Raw genomic sequence first — 24,286 nt, forward strand, 5'->3', positions numbered from 1 at the left:
TCTTCAAATTGTTAAAGGAATTGTCTATTGGAAAATTTGTTGAAAACAATGTCATAGGATGTTTGCACCTGCCTTTGTACAGAAGTCCAAGGCCCTAAATCATATTTTGGTATTATCAACCTTAAGAAGAATGCTTCTGAAATACTTTTCCTTTCTCTTATTTTCTCTGGTGGCACTCATATACTTCTAAGGAATGGAAAACCTTGGAATTTTAGGTTCTTCAGTAAACAATTGATGAGAAGGAATAGGGGGTGAAGAGCAGACAACAGGAAGGATACAGAAGTGGCCAGTGAAACAAAGGGTTCATCCTGGATGAGACAGAATTGAGGAACAGACGCATTTTCACCACCTGCAGGAAAACCACCATTCTGCTGCTCAGTCTGAAGGTCTATTTTCCCACCAAAATGAATACTCTGAGCTTCTACAACTCCTCTCATTTAGAGGAATTGAGTCAAGTTCATGAAGGGATGAGTAGAGAGAGGCAAATTTGTTTTATCATAAGTTCTAGCCCTGGTGACTTCATAGCAACAGTCTGAAAGTTTATGTTGAGAAGAGTTTCTAAGTAATGTCCAGACTCATGGTAATGGGCTGACTAACAATAACTGTATACATGGGGGAGGGTGGAGAGGTGTTATGCATGAACGTATTTGCTATTCTTGGTTCAGGCTACCACGTTAGGAGTTTAAGTACCATGGGAGGAAAGAGCAAAGTCCACTGAGAGCATATATATGAGAGCATATATATATATATATATATATAAAATTTCTTTCCTATAGAATTTAAATATATCTTTCCTCAGTATGTTTCAACACTTGTTAACTATTTAGGGAGGTTGAATTTTGCTTATTTAATTTTTAAACCCTGAGGTAAAAAAAAGTTTAAAAATGCCTTTATTCATCCCCAAAAACCACTTGGTTTCATTTTCTTCTGTAGTGTGTACAAAGCAGACTGTGGGGAAAACCTTTGGTACAACCAGCCTGTTTTATACATATTCACAAGTCCATTCAGAATGAAATACATACTATGAACGATTGTACTTAGTTTCATTTTTTTAAAGAACCAATCCTTATGTCCACATAATTAAATCTAATTACTTTTAATTGCAGTCCTTCTAAATATCAAAGAATTACCTGCACCTCGAAGGTTCTTGAAATTTTTTGAAATTGCCCTTTTAAAAAAAGGATCACGGGGTGGCTGCTGGAAGGTTTTCTTCTCGATTTACAACTCGGGCATAGATTTAAGGAGAGTGTAATTACCAGATACAATCCCTAAACAGAATTGAATTGCTTCTTGGATGCCAAGCTTGTTGCATCTGACCTTCAACAGGAACAAAACAACACTGCAGCTCTGTGTCCTTGTTAGATTTCGGCAGGATCCAATTTTTTTCTTCTTCTGGGCAGAAGTGGGAATCAGAAAGCCTGTGTTGCTTGTCCTTTGGTAATTTTCATCTACTTGGTCAGAGGACCAGAAATCCTACTTATCATGGCTCTTCCTTAAAACCAAAAGAAAACTTATTAAAAGAGCAATTCTGGAAGATCCACAATAAATCAGTTGTTCTGGAAATTGAACCAGTCCAACAGCCTCTAAATCAACCACCTACTTGTTCTTTTCTGAAGAGAACAAAGATCATTTACTGTCTCTGAGGTTACAGTGGGAGATTGACCACAGAAAACCCTAAATCAGGAAATAGGGTCACCTCTCCCAGGTTAGTTCATATTCCAGAAACAGTCATATCTGATTCCTCTACTTCACTCTGCAAAATACAATTTGTTTCCTGACATGTTTTGTTGTTTTATTCATCCCTCACCAATTAGTACATATAATAAGCATTAGGTGGTTATACCCGTTCTTTTACTGGAAGTGGGCATTTTGTTATATTTAACATCCTAATTAGTTTTTGGATAATTAGCTGGCTAGGTGGGCAGAAAAATTCTACAAAAATCCGTTGGCCGGCGGGATTTTTAGGCCAGCAATTTTAACTGCCTACACACATGCATAACACACCACGTGCATGCTTGCATGTACATGCATACACACAATTCTCTGGATTCCTTCATATCATACAAAAGAGGCCAAAATAAAATACATTGCCTACCAACATCCAGGTTTCTAATTGCTTTTCTGAGGCTGAGAACGAGAGCAGGTGAGGTGTTTGTAGGCATCAGATTAGAGGATGTGCATTTACCTGTCCTTTCTCAATTGTCATCATCTCTGCATAACTCCTTCACCTGCTCACCCACTTCTCTGCCACTGCACCCCCATATCATTCCACTCATACTTAATGAAGGTAATTGACTTTGTTCTTTGTGAATAATTGTTTTCACCCTCTTTTATAAACACAGGCATACACACGCTCCTGAGTTTGTTTGTTTGTTTTCCTTTTAACTTCAGTGCACATGACAAAAGGTGAGGCATCTGACAGGCAGCCAGCCACCTGTGAGGATCATTTTTAAACAAATCGTGCAGTAGAAAATTAGTCCAAATGTAGACATCACAATATAACCCCAGAAAGCATTCACAAATGTGGATTATGACAATTCTGATGACCCTGACCCATTGGTCAGTTGGTTCTGGTCAGAGTGAAATGATTTGCCTTGTGACAACAACAAAAAATTAGCCACTTTATATTTTGGGAATGAAAGGCGGCCCTTAAGATTAGAAGGGCCTTTCTGGCACTTGCGTTTTCTCTTGGCAACCGTCTACTCCTCACCAACCTTTGTAACAGATGAATGAGGCTCTTCTCGTCCTGGTGTCTGTCCACCGGTCCCAGCCCCACCTCTCCCAACCTGGTCCGAAGCAGGTCATACTTCACTAGGCTGAAGCACTCTCCAGATGAGCTGCACTGCTCTTGCCCTCCCTAGGCCTTCACAGGTGCAGTTTGCATCTGGCCTTGCTCAGTTGGAAAATTCCCAGTTATTCATTTACATGCACCTTGTGTGTTACCTCTTCTGTGAAGATTTCCCAGATCCACTTACCCTCCTACACCAGCGAGGCAGAATGAAGAACTTCTGTCTCCCCACAGTCTCCATCCCCTGTGGGAAAGGCCCACCTCTTTTCCTACACCAGGGCTCTGAGAGAGAAGCAGCTGCTTCTGACCATCAGTCATCCCCAGCACCTGTGACACGTGTAACATATTAGGTCATCCATAAACAGCTGTAGAACAAAAGAGATGATTTCCTACCTCTGCAGATTTTCATTTTCTTGTGGGTCAAGACCATGGTTTGTTTAATTCTCCTTTATATGAACCAGCAAAGTGACATTTACCTAAGTACCTAATTAATGTTGTTGCATTTCATTGTGAAGGAGTGGCAAAAACTCAAGAACCAGGAGTCAAGAGCATAGGGTTCTATCCCTTCTTGGCCAATACTTCAATAGGCAAGTCAGGGTATGTGATAGAACTTTTCTGAACATCAGTGTCCTTTTATGAAAAATGGAGAGCGACCACATATTTCCTATTTACCTTACAGGCCTTGTATGAAGATCAAACACATTTTCTAAGTTGGGAAGTGCTTTGTGAAGCAAGACGCAGTATGATGTAATGAGAATGAGATCATGCTCTGGAATCAACGGACTCCCTTACTTTTTGACTGTATGATCTTGGGCCTCGATTCCCCGAACTGTAAAATGGGGATAATGATAGTATCTGCTTCATGAGGTTGCGGCAGAGTTTAATCTGTGTAAAGCACCTAGTACAGTAACTATAAATAGTAAGTCCTAACAAGTGGTAGTTTTTTTATAAGACTCAGGAAGTGACAGATGTTGGCAGGGATGCGGAGAAAGGGAAACCCTCCTACACTGTTGGTGGGAATGCAAGCTGGTGCAGCCACTCTGGAAAACAGTATGGAGGTTCCTCAAACAGTTGAAAATAGAGCTACCATATGATCCAGCAATTGCACTACTGGGTATTTACCCCAAAGATACAAATGTAGAGATCTGAAGGGGTACGTGCACCCCGATGTTTATAGCAGCAATGTCCACAATAGCCAAACTATGGAAAGAGCCAAGATGTCCATCGACAGATGAATAGATAAAGAAGAAGTGCTATATATATATATACAATGGAATATTATGCAGCCATCAAAAGGAATGAAATATTGCCATTTGCAACGATGTGGATGGAACTGGAGGGTATTATGCTGAGCGAAATAAGTCAATCAGAGAAAGACATGTATCATATGATCTCACTGATATGAGGAATTCTTAATCTCAGGAAACAAGCTGAGGGTTGCTGGAATGGTGGGGAGTGGGAGGGGTGGTCTGGCTGGGTGATGGACATTGGGGAGGGTGTGTGCTATGGTGAGCGCTGTGAATTGTATAAGACTGTTGAATCACAGACCTGTACCTCTGAAACAAATAATACATTATATGTTAAAAAAAAAAAAGATAACAGGAAGGGAAAAATGAAGCAGGGGAAATTGGAGGGGGCGATGAGCCATGAGGGACTATGGACTCTGAGAAACAAACTGAAGGTTCCAGAGGGGAGGGGTTGGGGGGATGTGTTAGCCTGGTGATGGGTATTAAGGAGGGCATGTACTGGGTGTTATACGCAAACAATGAATCATGGAACACTACATCAAAAACTATGATGTAATGTATGGTGATTAACATAACATAAAAAAGGATTATAGCTTAATAATTTATATAAATATAAGATGTTATTAATACTCATTGATGAATTATTGTTCTTCCTTTAAGACCAATAAGAAGAGCCTCCCAGATCTGGAAATGAGAATGCCCTACTCTCTCTTTCCCTTTCACGGCCTCTCCTCCAGCCAGCTTTAGATGCTGTTGTCACCAGCAAGATAGTTCACAGCAGATGACCCAGCCAATTCCCTTTCTAGAGTGGGGCATGCCATGTGGACAGCATAGTCTCCAGCTCTGCCCAGTTTTCTTCCCTCAGAAATATCCCACTTAGGAGATGAGAGCCCTGTGACATATAGGAAACATATCTAGACAATTCCCAGGAATGGTCTGTTGCATTTCGATGTGCTGTTGCTTGCCATCTATGGCCCCAGACAACTGCCCTAGGCAGCTCTGACTGGTAAATTTTCTAGGATTTTTTTTCTACTTTCCCCAAGCTAAGAAACAGCTTTTTTCCTTGTTAAATTCATCCAAAGCAAAATTAATATACCTTAATTAAAGACTTGAGGATAACATAAGGCAATTGCAAAAAGAAAACATGAAATTCACTAGTCTGAAGATTTATTTGATATGACCCTTCACAAGTGTCCTTTATAAGCCATCTGTCTCCTAAACCCTGGCTTAGGAGAAAAGTCTCATTTCCCTCTCTCAGATAGGAGATGCTTTGATCATGTCCCCACTGCTCCTTGGAGTTTAGACTCCGGTTTCCCAGGACAAGTTAGAACACAAGCCTTCATATCATCTGGCACTGCCCTCATCTCCACCTATAGGGTGTTGGGCAGTGCACTCTCCAAAACCTGCATCCTTCAGGCTTAAAGGCTGCCGTGTGTGACACATTAGTCTAAATTTATATTTTTGGGGGAAAAAGGCTCTGCAAATCACAGTTCTTCCAAATACACCCCTACTTTTTATCTCTGGGTGAAATACACATCTACCTGTCTAAAATGCCTCTCAAAGTTGTTAATTTTAAAAGAAGGGGGGGATGGGGCCCCTGGGTGGTTCAGTTAAGCTTCCAACTATTGATCTCAGTTCAGGTCTTGATCTCTGGGTTGTGAGTTCAAACCCCACGCTGGGCATGGAGCCTACTTAAAAAAAAATTAAAAGAAAGGGAGGGACTTAACCTAGAGGACACAGTCTAGCTTACTTCTAAGTAGACGCTCCTTGTGACCACTTTACTTCCTCCATCACTTTGAAATCAAGATTCAGAATCCATCCCCAGAAACAGAAAAATGTTCTGGGAGCTTGAAAAGGGCAGCTTGTCACTCCTTCATTCCTCTATGGAGAACGAAATTTTACCATCAAAAACCAGGGACAGTATCAAGCAATTAAACCTGTCATCTAATTCGGAATAAAAAAACAAGCTCAGTACCAATTATTTCCTCATGTGTTTTTAATTGGCAATGATTTTAGATGGTCCTTACATAAAAAAAATGGCCTAGGGAATGTATTCAAACACTCTTGCCGTTTTAATATACCCAATAACAGGAAGGGCTTAAATACAGCCTTTTCTCTGATATTTCGGGGAATTTTTTTAAACAAGACACATTGAGAAAGCCGAAAACAATGAGACCCATCAATTAAAACCTGTTGCTTCCCAAAGTTTATCGTCAGGGAAAGATGGAAAAATAGTAGTGTAGGATGTGAATTGCCCGTGGATGAGAATGAACTCTGGCTGGAAGACGGGGTAGTGGGAGGGGCTTGGATCTGAATCCGGCTCTGCTGCTTTGCTAGCTGTGGGTCCTGGAGGAAGTTATTTAACCTCTCCTTGCGTAAACCTCCTCTATGAAATGAGGATAATGGACGTAACTGCATAACAGGGTTGTGATGAGATTTAAGACAGAAGGTATACATAAAGATGATATATATGCTGGCACAATGCCCAGCACGAACCTCAGGGCTCCAAACGCTTAGCTGTCGTTGACATCATTATTGCTGCGGCTGTGGTTCTTAAGACAACAAAAAAACCTGGCCCAAAGCAAAAGAAACTCATTGCTCTGGTTGGTCAGACACTCTTCCTTTCCGTGATACTTCCAAATCCACTTCTACTCAAATAATCGCATGAATGGAGTGTTCTGAATGGGGTAAAACCAAGTCCTGCTTTGGAGTAATATGCCTTCTCCTCGAAGGCTGGAAAACAAAACAAAATAGGGCAAAACAAAAGCAGCAAGCTTCTTCTGAATCTTTTGGAACTGGTTCGTGCCACCTTGTGCATATCTTCTTTAAAATTCCACTTCGTATTTTTTTATGCCCTTTGAAGTTCATATAAAATCAATATGTAGAAATCAGCTTCATGAGTATTGAATTTCTGTAAAACATTTCTGTTTGGAATTCGAGTCTCAGGAGGCACTGATCCATGCTTTTTATTAATATTAGAATAAATGAATGTGGTGCTTTATTATACTTGTTGAATAGTGGCTAAAAGACCATGAAAAATCCAAATAATCCAGGAGCGGCTGTCTTCAAGTCCCCTGGGAAGATGAGGGCCGGCTTGCTAAGAGCCTTTAAAGACCAACAGGTGCTAAGAAATTTGTTTTGACCCATTAAATTTATATTGGCTTCACAGCTTTCAAGACTCTCCTGCTGTCAGCCATTGCTGCAGGCTGGAAATGATTAAGTTTTCATGCATATGTTAAGTGGGGCAGATGATTAAAATGAGAAAAAACAAGATACTAGATGGTTCCACCCTGGCTCTTGCTTTGCTGCTTGTTCAATACTGTGTACGACTAGCATTCTCTTGTTGGTATAGAGCAAACGGCAGAGAGATCTGCGTGGAGTTTACTGCCCTTGTGGAAGAGTCTTGGGGACTTGGGAGAGGCCCCTCCTCCAACATCACCCAGCGAGCTCTAAGTAAGTGAGAGGTCATGAAGGTATCTCCATAGTTAGCTCCAGCTCACTGCTTCAGCACAGCGATGGCGTCTTGATGAGAAAGTCTGCTGGAAGTAGGAGCTACAGATGCAAAGCAGTACATCAAAGCGAGGCTTCCTGGGCTGGGCAGTGAGTGAGAGCAGGGCTGCGCTGGGGAGGAGCCGGCAGGAACCGGATAGACAGTAAGTCTAATATGGATATAAATGTTTGAGGTTTTGAATGGACTGTATAAATGGACCACATGCTCCCATTATGACGCGGTTGGGTGCTGCAACTACCTTCGTCTTTACTGCTGCGTAACATTGCAAGATGCAGCTGTTGGGGCCCTGGTGGCAGATGGCAGATGGTGGTCACACGCTTTCCAGAACCACCAGTTTTGGAAGAATCAAAAAAGTGGTTTCATCAACTGTTGAGACCCTTTAAATTCACTCTTCCTCCAAACACTAATTTTCACAGAAACAAAATTAGGTAAATGCATTTCCTTTCAATAGCTGGGGCTGATTTATGTCCCTTCGGTGGGCACACAGGCACATAATCAGCGATATGATGTTAAATCCTGCAAAATAAAATTATTTAAATTTTTATTTTCAATAAAAATTTTTTGTCTGTGTGCCTAAACTAACTGAAAATCCTTGGTGAATTTCTTGATTTGGAAAATGCATTAATACCATCTGTCTTAGTCCTTTTGGGCTGCTATATCAAAATACCACAGACTGTAGCTTATAAACTACAGAAATTTGCTTCTTGCAATCTGGAGCCTAGCAAGTCCAAGATCGAGGTGCCATCAAGGTGCCAGCATGATTGTGTTCTGGTCAGGGACCTCCTCCTGGTTCATGACTTGTGCTTCTCTCTGTGATCTTACATGGTAGAAGGGGTCAGGGATCTCTTTTGTAAGATCACTAATCCCATTCATGAGGGCGCTGCCCTCATGGCCATCTTACTTCCCATACCATCACCTTTGGGGATTAGGATCTTAACATACAAATTTGGAGGGCAAGAAGGTGGGAAGACCCATTCAGATTGTGGCACCATCTTTTCATATTAGAATTCTGCTTCTCATAAAAGCTCATCCAAAGTAAAATAAGCTTCAGAATTAAGAAAGATGAGAATTAACCAAATAGGGTGTTAATTTTAGTGAAGAAATAAATTCAAATGACAGAATGAAGAATAGAAATGAATATAAATATACTTTCAAATGGACCCTAGACAATATTTATTAAATTCAATATGGAGCTCATAAATCATAGTTTGGTCACATATTGGTCAATGCTACCCCATTCTTAGCTTTTCAGTTTGGATAGAATTGCCTACATAGCTAATTCCAGGGGTGGGGCTGGCTGGTGTAAGCCCTTGTGTACGTCCCATCTCCTAGCCACAGCAATGGGTGAAGAGATTCGATTCAGGTCAAACAGTTGCAGGAAAAAGTTTGACAATAATTCCATGAAAGAAATTGACTTTCTTCCTCCCTCTTCCGTGAGAGATGCTTGTTCTTCCTCTGTAGGCTGTGGTGATCATGTGAGGCCTCCAACAGTTTTCTGGAAGGCAGCCAACCATTAAGTATAAAGCTGATGCACAGAAGGACAGAGCTGAGAGCAGGACACACGCTTCTTTTTTTCTGTTTTCTTTTTAGCTTAACCACATACCCCAGTAGCGGGGCTGCTGTGGGACTAAACTGGCTTATTTTGGGTGCTATTATTGTTGCCATTCCAAACTAGCTTTTCAATAAATTCATTATTCATTTTTAAGGAAGCAGTGGTTTCAAAAGCTTAATAAATGCTGCTCTACTTCATATACCACTGGATTCTATAAAACATCGCTGGATTCTCTAATCAATCCTCTCTGTGTTATTCATTAGAGCATCAAGTTTACCCTTTCCTTGTGAGGAAACTGGGCACTCGTCTTTGCCCTAAAACAGTGGGGAAATCAATGAGAGGAGAAAATAGTTTTTCCCTTAAGTACTGTATCTATGTATTTCAGGACAAATCAAATCATTTGGAAAATCAAATCACTGTAAAAACAAGGTATATCTGCTTACATGGATGCCACACTAAAGGGAATGGTGTCTTCGGTTATTTACAGTTCTTGGGCTCTGTATTCTTCTAGAAAAAATAATGGAATTCTTCAGTCCTGTCCGATTCCACCTTATACTTTTATAAAGTCTAGCTCCTTTAATAATTACTGACGAAATGACCAGAGGACACCCTGGAAATGAGTAGCTTGCTAACAATTAGTCAAACTAATGTTGAAACATCTTCTATTCCGTTCTTTTAAAGCTTTCATGCCCTCATAGGCATGCATAAATTGAAAGAAATAGCTCCTTTTGTTTCTACAACATATTTACAAGCTTTGAAATATGAAGTCCAAATTTATATGCAAATTTTACCATTTCAACAATGTTTTTATTAGATTTTCTAGAACTTGTTATTTGGAAAATAATTATAGATTTCTTTCTTAGTTTGCTACATTGAAATTGTAGTCCTATAAAAAAATCCAATAAGTTCACTTACATTCCTAAATATCTCATTTAACTGTCAGGCAACTTATAAATCCACATTTTTTAGGGGTGTTGGGGCGGCTCAGTTGGTTAAGTCTCTGACTCTTGATTTTGGCTCAGGTCACGATCTTAGGGTTGTGAGATTGAGCCCTGTGTGAGGCTCTGTGCTCATCAGAGAGTCAGCTTGTCCCTCTCTCTCCCCTCTGCCCCTCCCCCTCTGTGCTGGGCATGGAGCCTGCTTAAGATTCTCTCCCTCTCCCTCTACCCCTCCCCCACAAAAGAAAAAAAAGTAAAGTTCTATTATAAATCCACACTTTTTAGCATGTTACTTCCCTAATATTTAAAAAATTTTCAGTTGACATTCTATCAAATGTGTCTAATTATATACATTTTATATTTGATTGAAACATCACAAGCAAATGTTAAACTTTTTCAGATTAGAGTAGTTTAGAAAATTTGGAAATTTTAGTTAAAAAATGTAAACCCTAACTCATTACTAGAATAATTTTCAACAGAACGTATACCAAGGGCATAGTTATATTGAGGTATAAGACAAGTAGAACACCATTAAAAGAATTTAAAATTTTAAGGACAATTTTATTCTTCTGAAGAGCAACAGAAATGTTTCCAAACTTTTCATCAGGATTTATATCAATATCAACTGTATTGTAAAAAATTGTCTAACCTTTGGAATCAAGGCAGGGTATGTGTGTAATAAAATGGAGAACATAACAATTATTTTTGTTGTGAGGGAGTATTTAGATTAACTACTTAAGTATTTAGATTAACTACTATGAGACTCCCAAAAGGCATACAACTTCTAGAGAGTTCCAGGCATTTCTGGGACTACATTCTAATAGGAGGCTGTTTGAACTGGGAGATTACATTTGGTACCTCATGGGCCTGGGGCTGAAAAGGGGAGAAAGAGATTAATAGTAACTCTTTTATACTCTTCTATATTCTTTGATCTATTGCAATGAATATGTATTACTTTGGAAATAGAAAGTGAAAACAATAAACAAGTGGGCAGCAGAAGCTGCGTAAAAGGTGCTAGTTAGAATTTTGTTTCATCGACAGATGCTGGTGGGGATGCAGAGAAAGGGGAACCCTCCTACACTGTTGGTGGGAATGCAAGCTGGTGCAGCCACTCTGGAAAACAGTATGGAGGTTCCTCAAACAGTTGAAAATAGAGCTACCATATGATCCAGCAATTGCACTACTGGGTATTTACCTCAAAGATATAAATGTAGGGATCCGAAGGGGTATGTGCACCCCAAAGTTTATAGCAGCAATGTCCACAAGAGCCAAACTGTGGAAAGAGCCAAGATGTCCATCGACAGATGAATGGATAAAGAAGAGGTGGTATATATACACAATGGAATATTATGCAGCCATCAAAAGGAATGAAATATTGCCATTGCAACGACATGGATGGAACTGGAGGGTGTTATGCTGAGCGAAATAAGTCAGTCAGAGAAAGACATGTATCATATGACCTCACTGATATGAGGAATTCTTAATCTCAGGAAACAAGCTGAGGGTTGCAGGAATGGTGGGGGATGGAGGGATGGGGTGGCTGGGTGATGGACATTGGGGAGGGTGTGTGCTGTGGTGAGCACTGTGAATTGAATAAGACTGTTGAATCACAGACCTGTACCTCTGAAACAAATAATACATTATGTAAAAATAAAAAAAAGGAAGAAGATAGCAGGAAGGGAAAAATGAGGGGGGGAATAGGAGGGGGAGACGAACCATGAAAGACTATGGACTCTGTAAAACAAACTGACGGTTCTAGAGGGGAGAGGTGTGGGGGGATGGGTTAGCCTGGTGATGGGTATTAAAGAGGGCTCATTCTGCATGGAGCACTGGGTGTTATATGTAAACAATGAATCATGGAACACTACATCAAAAACTAATGATGTATAACACCCAGTGTTATAGGCAAACAATGAATCATGGAACACTGCACCAAAAACTAATGATGTAATATATGGTGATTAACATAACAATAAAAAAATAAAAAAATAAAAAATAAATAAATAAATAAATAAAAACTAATGATGTAATGTATGGTGATTAACGTAACATAATAAAATTAAAAAAAATTTTGTTTCATACATGTATTAGGTTTCCAAGAACTCATGTGACTTTGAGTCCTTATTAAGCATTACAAAGTGAAACAGGTTAGGACTACACAGTGACCAAAAAATGGAATTAATGCCTAACATCCTCGATGTTTCCAGATGTCTGGGTGCTACAGTCCACGGAGACATTGGTGGTGGGGCTGACTACAACATGATGTCCACCATCCTGGGACACTATGTAGTGTAAAAAGAGCAACTTGATCCACTCACCAGTAGTTTAAACTTCAGCTGGGCAGTATTGCTGTGACCATACTAGTGAGGGTAATTAACTGTACTGTGATGAACAAATCTGTTATAGGTTGAGTTGTGTCCCCTCCAAAAAAAAGATAGGCTGAAGTCCAGATTTGCAGCACCTGCAAATGTTACCTTATTTGGAAATTGGGGCTTTGCAGATTAATCAAGTTAAGTTAAGGTCAGTGGAGTGGGTCCTAACCTGATGTGACTGGCTGTATGGTCTATGCTGGATAGCTAGTTTGTGCCAGCACATCCTGAAAGCCTCTGTTAATCACTATCTTGACAGTGTAGCAGTCCTGTCCTCCCTCTGTATTCCCATCAAGCAGAATGTGCCGAAGAATGTGTTAGTCACTGTTCAAGGTCAGGAGCTCCCGGGATGGCCAACCCTGGAGTATCTCCCTTGTAACGAAGAGTGTTCAGGTGGCAGGCCTTGATCTTAGAAATTCTGGCCATGCAGGGAGGGGAAGGGCCACTGATAGTCGCTTGGCTAAGTTGCTAGGATATAAAAACTTGTTGCATGTAGATCCCAGCAGTGGATGCTTTGTCCAGTCAGCTGCTCCTGGATTCTTTGTATGTAAGCTCCCCCAATAAACCTGTGCCTTGATTGCTATCTCTGGGTCTCTTCTTTGGCCTCACTGGACCATCGCCCACCCTAGGCTTAGAGTCTTGTGGGGTGCAGCTGCACACCGGCGTCCTTATGAGGAGAGGGAAATCTGGACACAGAGAAACACAAAGGGAGAGAACTCCATAAGCAGATGGAGGCAGAGATTGAAGTTATGCAGCTGCAAGTCAAGGACGACGGGTGACATCAGAAGCTGGTAAAGGCATGGAAGAAATTCTCCACTAGACCCTTTAAGAGAGAATGGTCCAGCCAACACCTTACTTTTGGATTTCCAGCCTCCAGAATTGTGAGGCAAGAAATTTCTATTTAGAGTCACTCACTTTGTGGTACTTTATTATGGCAGTCCTAGGAAACAGAACAAAACCCAAATATATTGCCAGAGAGAAAAGGAAGAAAATTTAACATGACCAAGAGGAACCCCAATATTGCCAAAACTACATGACCAGTTATTCAAATCTTATACTTAACGATATTTCCAGAATGATGCTCAGGAGAGCGACAGAGCAAGTACACAAGCCACTGTGGAAAATTGTGTTAACATTTAATTATTATACTGGAGAATGTCTTGAGAAGGTTATTCTTTAAATTTTTTATTGTTAATCATCATACATTACATCATTAGTTTTTTTCTTTTAATTTTTTTATTGTTATGTTAATCACCATACATTACATCATTAGTTTTTGATGTAGTGTTCCATGATTCATTGTCTGTGTATAACACCCAGTGCTCCACGCAGAACGTGCCCTCTTTAATACCCATCACCAGGCTAACCCATCCCCCCACCCCTCTCCGCTCTAGACCCTCAGTTTATTTCTCAGAGTCCATAGTCTCTCATGGTTCATCTCCCCCTCCAATTTCCCCCCTTCATTCTTCCCTTCCTGCTATCTTCTTCTTCTTTTTTTTTTTTTTAACATATATTGTATTATTTGTTTTAGAGGTACAAATCTGTGATTCAACAGTCTTGCACAATTCACAGCACTCACCATAGCACATACCCTCCCCAATGTCTATCACCCAGCCTCCCCATCCCTCCCACCCCACCCCCACTCCAGCAACCCTCAGTTTGTTTCCTGAGATTAAGAATTCCTCATATCAGTGGGGTCATATGATATATGTCTTTCTCTGATTGACTTATTTCGCTCAGCATAACACCCTCCAGTTCCATCCACATCATTGCAAATGGGAAGATCTCATTCCTTTTGATGGCTGCATAATATCCCATTGTATATATATATATACCACTTCTTTATCCATTCATCTGTTGATGGACATCTTAGCTCTTTCCATAGTTTGGCTATTGTGGACATTGCTGCTATAAACTCTGGGGTGCACGTACCCCTTCGGATCCCTACATTTGTATCTTTGGGGTAAATACCCAGTAGTGCAATTCCTGGATCATATGGTAGCTCTAATTTCAACTTTTTGAGGAACCTCCATACTGTTTTCCAGAGTGGCTGCACCAGCTTGCATTCCCACCAACAGCGTAGGAGGGTTCCCCTTTCTCCGCATCCCTGCCAACATCTGTTGTTTCCTGACTTGTTAATTTTAGCCATTCTGATGGGTGTGAGGTGGTATCTCATTGAGGTTTTGATTTGGATTTCCCTGATGCCGAGCAATGTGGAGCACTTTTTCATGTGTCTGTTGGCCATTTGGATGTCTTCTTTGGAAAAATGTCTGTTCATGTCTTCTGCCCATTTCTTGATTGGATCATTTGTTCTTTGGGTGTTGAGCTTAAGAAGTTCTTTATAGATTTTGGATACTAGCCCTTTATCTGATACGTCATTTGCAAATATCTTTGAGAAGGATATTCTAAATTGCAATAAGATATAGGTTTGCAAAAAACTTCAGCAAAACCCAAAAATGATTGACAGTTTACAGTTTTCTGATGTTTGGTAATCAGCTTGCTTGCATCCAAATATTTTGATGTTATTTTCCCAAACCAAAAATCTGGTCACACTTTCTGCAGTGAGAAGGAAGTTTTCCATTTAAGGAAGCAACAATAGTGGTGAGGCACAGAGTAGTGAGGAGAAAAATCAGGAGCATGGTGATCATTAAATGGGTCAGGAGTGGGCTATCTGCATAGTTTTAGAGGGATACAGGACTTTCATAAAAGTGACCATTGTTACTAATTAAAAACATTAGCTTTGTGTTTTACTTACCAGAGCAGAAATGTATAATTCTATAATATTACTGCTATCTTTATCTACTAAAGATGTTGCTATTTTCTTGTTTATTTGCTTGGTTGAGTGATTTAAAGCCAGGGCAATAAATGCTCTCTCAAGAGTACTTCTGAGTTAAATGCATTAACAAGTAATTTACTAATGAATTGGATCATAATTATATAAATATGGGGTTGGGGTGGGGGGGCTTTATCAAGCTGGTGATCAGCTAACTCGTTAAAGTGCTTCACAAGAGGGACGCTGTGGGAGGTTGAAGGCTATATATCATGTGCAGACAACCTCACATTTATGAGCTACTTACTCTCTGGGATGAATGTAGAAAAGCCAGCCCATGACAATAAGCAGACATGTCAGGTGGTAGTGGGAGTAAGTTCCACGGAGTGGAGGGGAAATGTGCTCCTTTGATGTTATCTGATGGGCCAACTCAGTCCTCAGGGCTCTGCCCTTATCCAGTGAGACTCTAACATAGGGTACCCATGAGGAATATATTTGCAGCTTCCCATTCTGTGAGTTCATTGTTTGCACAGACTACTGGATTTCTTTCAAGTTGTATTTCTCCACAAAGTCATAGGTCTCATGAGCATAGCTTTACACCATGAATGGACCCGAATAACTTAAGGTTTTAGGAACACTACTACCCTGGTGCATAGACAACTGCAAAGCCATTTTTATGATGTGGTCACAGTGAACTTAGGGGAGTAAGGGGAAAAAGTCTGGAAAACAAACAACGACTCTTATCCCTCTGAACTGTAGTCACTCAATTTCCTTTGCTCTCCACAGTGGATGCTCACTGTAATTTTTCCTCATCATCGGCTCATCACTTATATCTGGCTTTTGCTCCTATTACTCTAACGACATCTCATTTTTGGTGGACCACGTGATCACCTAGTTGCTCGATCCTATGATCTTTTCCAGTCCTCACTTTCCTGACTTTTATAATACCACTTGGTACTATTCAGCAACACTTCTGCCCTCTTAGCTCCCACAAATTGGATGAATATCAATCTCCTCCCATCTTTCTCCAGCGTTGGTATCTTCCCTTCTTTAGCCTTTGAATGTAGGGTCTCCCTGAGGTGGTCCTCAACTCTGGCATCCTCTAGAGACAGATGTGAGGTAGAAGGAGAGAATAAGCCTATGGGTAGAGGGGTTCTGACTCTGAAACTTATAATTGCAGGGGGTGGAGAACAAGAGAGCAAGAGAGGCAGTAGGGAGAGAGAGAAAGAGAGAGAAATTTGAATAGGGTCCTCTTCCGTTCACCATTCATCTCCATAAGCATATGCCTGGGAGTGTGGGAGCAATGCATCTGTTATCTCTTTAGTTGGATATGTGCCCAGTCATCTCTTATGTCATGAGTATCTCTCAGTGCTGAGTGTGGTCCCAGTGTTTAAATGGTAAAGAAGTATTTATTTTTTTAAGTTAAAATGTGGTCCTTAAACTTCTCCATCTGGGGTTCTATTAAAGAAGCAAATGCTGGCTGGGCTGGATTCACTGAAGGCCAGTACTGTACCGTCTTAATGGAAGACGTAAGGCATCCCAAGGGTGTTTTTCATGCTATAAGATATTCATTGACTTTAACACTTAACCCCCTGCATAAGATGAAATGTTACTGACTTTAAGTAATTTACTCAATGTCTCTGAAGCACAGCATCAAAATGTGCTCCCTGTGGGTTGTAATCAGTTTATAATGCTCCCTTAAAATGTTGCAGAACATCCCCACAACCTGGAGAAACTTTTTTTGTAACCATCTGTAGGTTTTGAACTTTACTATTTTGGTACAATTTTAAATTTACAGAAAAAAATCAAGTATAGTACAAAGCATTATCATTAAGCTCTTTATATTTTCTCTTTTTAAAAAAGATTTTATTATTTATTTGACAGAGCGAGGGTGAGCCAGAGAGAGAGAACAAGCAGGGGGAGGGGTAGAGGGAGAGGGAGAAGCAGGCTCCCCGCGGAGCAGGGAGCCCGATGCAGGGCTTGATCCCAGGACCCCAGGACCATGACCTGAGCCGAAGGCAAATGTTTAACCAACTGAGCCACCCAGGTGCCCCAATCCCTTTATATTCTCTTAATATTTTCCTATATTTGCTTTATCTCATTTACTATACGTACAGATTACATATATAATGCAGGTATATATACACACACATGTATAATATATGAATGTGTATATATAGTGTAATATATGTGGTTACATGTATATAATAATAGACATTTATATATAATTTATAATACATATAATTTATATAGTTATAATAATATACATAATATATAGCACATACGTCTTCCCAATTCTGTACTCAGTGACTTCTCATTGGTATCCTAAAATTGGCCATGGTGGGAGCATTTACAGCACAGAAATAAACAAACACTACAAACTGGGGTTTTGACTTACCGTTATTTGTTTCCAGAGAGCTGGTTTACCAGTATTACAACTGCCTTTAACTCTAAATAGTTCATGTCCTTAGGAATAACGACATTCTCTTCCCTAACCACAGTAGAAAAACCAACATCAGAAAATTTAACACTGATAAAATGCCGTTACATAATCCAAGTGTATATTAATTTACATCAGTGGTTCTAATAAAGTCCTTTATAACTATTGCCCCTCCTGGTCCAGGATCCAATCCAGGCTCACACATTATATTTACTTGGCATGTCTCTTTAAATTTTTTTTTAATTGGGATAGTATTATCTCTTCCATTTTTTTTTGTCTTTATGACCTTGATATTTTTGAAGAGAATAGGACAATTTCAGTTTGCCTGTTTTATTCTTTGGCCAGAATATAATTTGAGGGTCAGTGTGTTTTCAGTGCATGATATTAGGAGGCAAATGATGTTTGTCCCAGTTTTGGTGTGTTAACTTTGATCACATGATGAAGGTAATGTACACCAGTAAAGTTAACTGCATTTCTCTTTGCAATTAATCACTTAATTGTGGGGCTGTATTTTCATCTAAGCTTCGATAGAACATGAAACATTACAGTGCATGAAGTAAGCCACATAAATTATGAAAAAAAGTCAAAGTTTTATTTGTTCTGAAACAGTTTAAATGTTAAACTATTTATTTGGTCATTAAAACAGACACAAAAATTAAAATACAAATGGTGAGCCACACGTCCCAGAGAGAGTTTTCTTTTTTTTTAAGATTTTATTTATTTATTTGACAGAAAGAGAGAGAGCACAAGCGGGGTGGAAGGCAGGGGGAGAGGGAGAAGCAGACTCCCCGCTGAGCAGGGAGCCTGATGCGGGGCTTGATCCCAGGACCCTGGGACCATGACCTGAGGCAAAGGCAGATGCTTAACCGACTGAGCCACCCAGGTGCCCCACCAGAGAGAGTTTTCATGTTGTAATCATGTTCTCCTTGTGGGGTGTGCCTGTGTGTGAAAGAGAAGAGAGCGAACCATGGAGGCATGGTGGGGCGGGGGTAGGTGAGATATGCCTCCTCCCTGCTGCACCCCCTGTCTACTCTGAGCTTGTTGCTGCTGCCAACGCTACAGGATAGTCTCTGACTTTCAGTTATTTCATCTATAAAACTAGGATACAAGATCTTCCTTCCTGGGGGCCACGGGGGAGATGAAATTCAACACTGATCATAGGTAACATTTACTAAATGCTATCTACGAGCCGGGCACTTGGTCATTTAATTTTCCTATGAGGAGGGTGTTCTTATTACCCTCAATCTACAGATGAAAAAGTGTAGGGAAGGCCTGAGATGAGAAAGGTTAAGGGCCCAAATTGTTCCTACCGTGTTCTTGACTGATTGTTCCCCAAATAGGCATTTTCTTCCATGAATTTCATTTTACCCACTTGCTAAGTGTAGCATAGTAGAACATCATGTATCAGAGATCAAGGGACAGATGAAGATTTTATAGGCTTATTTATCACATCCCACCTCCCTTTCCACCCCTCCAAAAAATGATTTTTGTTGTTCCTGCTTGCTTTATTGTCTAGAATAGGGTTTCTCCACTTTGCACTACTGACATTTTGGGCCCGATAATAACTTGTGAGGGGGGCCATCTTGTGCTTTACTGGGTGTTCAGCAGCATTCCTTGCCATTACCCACTAGACACCAGAACCCCCTCTGTGGCTGTGATGTCTGAAAATGTCTCCAGAAATTATTGAAATATCCCCTGGGGGGACAAAATCTCTCCTGGTTGAGAACCATGGCCACAGGGCATTGCCCGTCATTCTGGTCAGATAACTGGGCACAGTTGACCATGTAGAGGTTCTGCCCTTGGTGGCAATGTGGTCTTAAGCCACTCTGGGCCTAATTTCCTTTGCAGTTAAATAAACTGTGTTTTTGATATCTAATATACATACCTCCTGTGGAGTTAAAAATTGGGAGGCCAATCCACAAGTTTTTAGCTCTTCTTCTCTCGCTGCTTGAAAACCAAACTCTCATTGCTTATTTGAAATGTCCTGAGACTAGAGTCCAATGCGGAGGCTCTGCTCTAATCTCCTTCTCTCTTAGTGCCCTTCTTCTTTTTTCTTTTTTTAAAGATTTTATTTATTTATTTGACAGAGAGAGACACAGTGAGAGAGGGAACACAAGCAGGGGGAGTGGGAGAGGGAGAAGCAGGCTTCCCACGAAGCAGAGAGCTGGACGCAGGGCTCGATCCCAGGACCCCGAGATCATGACCTGAGCCTAAGACAGACACTTAACGACTGAGCCACCCAGGCGCCCCCCCCCTTGGTGCCCTTCTTAGAACCCTAGTTGTCACAGCCTTTAGGAGTTGTCACAGCCTTTAGGGTGCTGTCCTTTTTTTTTTTTCAAAGATTTTATTTATTTATTTGAGAGAGAGAATGAGAGACAGAGACCACGAGAGGGAAGAGGGTCAGAGGGAGAAGCAGACTCCCCGCTGAGCAGGGAGCCTGATGCGGGACTCGATCCTGGGACTCCAGGATCATGACCTGAGCCGAAGGCAGTCAGTCGCTTAACCAACTGAGCCACCCAGGTGCCCTTTAGGGTGCTGTCCTAACTCAGAAGTCACAAATTCGAGGGCTAACAGGGCCAGGCCGCGATGTGGAATATGGAATCAGCTTGTGTAAGACAGCAAGTACCAAGGCTCATAGAGAACCCAAATACAGGCCCTGACTAGAGGCTTCCAAGTCACACTTTTAAGTACAGAGGTCTATCTGGACTACATTTAACCTGTGGACAGTGGGTGAGGGGCCCCTGGCCTAAAATGATCTCTAAGATCTCTTTCAGTTCCAGGGTCACTTCCTTTTTCTTGCTAGATGAAATGCTCTTTAGTGACTTTCCCCTATGAAGGCCTTCTAAAGTTACAGATACCCAAAAGGAAAAGGTCCAGAAATCCCATGCATTAATTTATACTTCAACACTCTAACAATCCTAGGAAGGATATTGAAAGTTAAAGCTAAATGTGTTTATTTTATTGACCCACTAAATAGCTCGTGTTATAGAGGTATGCATGGTGGCACGAGTGTTTTGTACATGACTTAAAAAAAAAGATATCAGTGAAAATACTCTCAGGTGTTCATTCATTCATTTATCCTATCAATAGATGTTTATGTAGCACCTATTCTTTGCTACAGTGTAGCAAAAAAAAAAAAAAAAAACCACTACAGCTTAGTGTTTTTCTACAGGCTTGGGAGTACAGGTGAAAGGAAAATGATTCAGAGAGTGTAAACTAAACGACGTGCTTCAATGTTGTGCATGTGGTATTATTTTCCCAATAAGCTCCTCAGTATCATCAAGAACCAAGTACACATATTCATATTTGGTGAAAGCAGAAAAGAGGAGAAATCTGCAACACCCCTACACAGGTCTTCACTAGAGTCTGATTCCCGATTGTGCCAAAGTGGGAGCTCAAGAGTTAATTTCAGAAAGCACTTAAAATCTGATATGAGAAATCTCTGTCTATAAAGAAACAATATCCTGAGGCAGGCAAGTATCTGCTGAAATGAAAACAGAAAGACAAGCCATAGGATAACAGCTGAAACCTCAAAGAACAGAAATATTTATCAGTGGTAATTTAAAAATAAAATACATAAAATTAATCTCAAGGTCCTCTAGGATTTTCTTTCGTTTTAGTTCTCTATTTTTGGCAAAAATTCTGCCAGCCTGAGTGGTAGGCAATTTTGCTAGTGATGTAGAAAATAAGGGCCCATCCTTTCTCTGCAATTATCAGAAAAGAATTAAGAGATATTCTTTATTGGAAGCCCAGATGTATTTATTCTAATGCACAGTGACTTTCTGGAATGACTGCCCTTTCTGAATGCTAAAACCTAAAGAGTAAAAGGATAAGGAAGCTATGACTAATCATATGTAATTGCCATAAATTGGAGCTGCACACCAGGGTAGCAGGAATAATTACTTCTAGGGAGTTTATCACCAGCAATTTTAAATCCAAGGGGACACCAATGAGGTCAATTTTCCGTGTATAAGCACAATGACTGGTTACCAGAGTTAATGGCCATTTGATGGCTACTGGATAAAGCCTGGGCGAGGGGAGAACACTATTTCAACTGAAGAGTTTGTTGAACTGTAGTTATGGAAGGATCCTTAGAGATCACATAATTCAATCACTTCATAGTATAGAAAAGGACACCAAGGCTCCTAGTGGTAAAATTACTTGGGCGAATCATAAAGTTTGGTCTCTTCGCTCCCTTCCGATGTTCTTTCTGCTTCTTCAGTTTGCCTCTCAGGATGCTCAAGGATTGCCCCTTCTCTTAAGACAGATTCACAGTTGGAATTCAGAACCTAATTGGTGACTGACATCGATCTGGCATTCATACCACTAAAACTGACCTTTAGCCTGAATTCTCTCTGCATCAGTCGTCTGGTGCTATTTCATGTGGCTGTCCCTCCAACCAAAACAGTCCCTGAGTGAACTGGGCTTTAAAACTTACCATAGCAGACAGGGGCTGAAGTTTATATTAGTGTGTGATTTTTCTGTCTTGAAAACACTTAGATTGTAGCCTTTGGAACTTCTGAAGGTATTTATTTTACATTTTTCTATTTACTGAGTGCCTTGACATCTCCCAGACTGATGGTGGGATTCAGTGGGGGCTGATGACATTTCCTTTTTCCATCTCATCTCTGAGAATCAGAGGTGTTCCCCTGGGTAATACTCAAAGCATTACAGCCCACTTGGACGATTGGATTTTTTTTCATAAGAAAGTTTATCAATAATATCCATAAAGCCACATCTAGGACTCAAAACATGCTTATAACTGGAAGTTTGAAATATAATGTTAGTCTGCTAATATTAAAATAAAAATGGATCTCAGGAATAATTTTAAAGTTATTTGGTTATTCATGCTGAATCATTGGGAAGTATGAAATGCCAAATATATTAGATAAACATAAACTGAAATTTAAATGTCACACTGATTTATGTTAACCTCCCAAAATCTGAATGAAGAATTTTCATGTTATTACATAATTATACAGTGGAGAACTATGGTAAATGACTTTTCTAATTTTTTTAGATTATAAAATTGATGCATATTCACCAAAGAAATTTTGAAAATTAAGAAATATATAAAAAAGTAATAAAAAAACACCCACATCACCATTTAGACTAAGTGAATGTTATAAAAGGTATTTTAAAATTAATCCAGCACATTTTATTTAAGTTGATGTCACAAGATGCCTGCCTGTCTAGGAGATAAAACGTTGGAGAAGAGCTACAAAAATTGTGTTACTTAACTAGAGGTAAACCTATTTATATATAACTTGTTGTCTTATAGAGGATTTAAGGATGTTAGAGGATTGCATATAGAAAGATAAAAAGATAACAATGGAGTGAGTGGATGGCAGAAAATCAGGGATGGGATCACCAAATGGAGGAGACGGAGAACATTGTCATCATTACCCGTGCGCCAGCCATGGGTGGTTGAAAAAAGGAACTTGAGCGGTTGCATGAGTCACAAAATCCATAATATGCAAAACTCATAAAATATATATGACCTGTATGAGAGTGTCCTAAACAACGTACTCATGATATATGTGATGATAAGCCTTTCTTTAAAATGATCCCTTAGCAGAGATGGATGGCTTCTTGCCAAGAAATAATTCATGAAAATCAGTTCTACTGATTTTCTAGTGGTAGATGGTGGGGGTCAATATAATTCAGTGTCATCACCCCTCCCTCTGCTCATTTGGCTTAATTCCCAGAGAGTGCTAGGTTACTCCATGGGCAGTCTCAGCTAGTGTTTAAGGCACCAGCAAATTATTTGTCTATTAAAAAAAGAAAAGCAAATTTATCCAATCAGAAAACCAAGAAAAAAGAGATTTTTATTTTTAGGATTCACTTATGTTTTATGTAATTTTGAAGAATGATTTATTTCAAATTGCCTATGTTCTCAGTTCTTATGGCCTTTAAAGTGTTTAACCTAGCCCTGCTTTAGGGGCATATCTTAGACTACCTAGAGAAAGGGAAAATAGTTGTTCTTTAAGCAATTGCCTTGAATATTTTTTCTCTTGGTCAAGTTTTGATAACTAATAAATAGCAGTGAGCTTGAGATCACATTTCCTGGCAAGTACCCAGAGTGTAGCTCATCAGAGCTATAGTCCTTAAAAAAAAAAAAAATCAGAGCTAGAAACAGAATAGGTGAAAAGGAGGCCTCTGCCCTCCTCGTGTCCCACCTCTACACCAAGGGATCCAGAGGCAGATTTCAAGAAGAACCAATATTCTCTTCAGACACTCTTTGAATATACCCCATAGCACAGATGGATAGATGCTCTAGGGCCTCAAGTGTTACCAAATAGAGCATGTCCACTGTTATTTTGCCCTAAGAAATTTCATTGCATATATAATGGTATATTTCTGAAGGTTAATTTCATGTGTCAACTTGACTAGGCCACAGGATGTCCACCTATCTGGTTAAACATTGTTTCTGGTTATGTCTGTCAGGATATTTTTGGAAAAGATTAGCATTTGCATCGGTAGACTGAATAATAAAGAGGATGCCCTCCCCAATGGGGGGGCATCATCCAATCCATGGAGGACCTGAATAGGACAAAAATGTAGAGGAAGGTTGAATTTGCTCTCCCCACCTGACTGTTGAGCTAGGACATTTGTGTTGGAAGTTCTCTGGACTGAAATGGACACCTGATAGTGCTTCTGGTTCTCAGGAC

Source organism: Zalophus californianus, chromosome 15 (genome assembly GCF_009762305.2).
Source record: "Zalophus californianus isolate mZalCal1 chromosome 15, mZalCal1.pri.v2, whole genome shotgun sequence".
Classification (NCBI taxonomy): Eukaryota; Metazoa; Chordata; class Mammalia; order Carnivora; family Otariidae; genus Zalophus; species Zalophus californianus.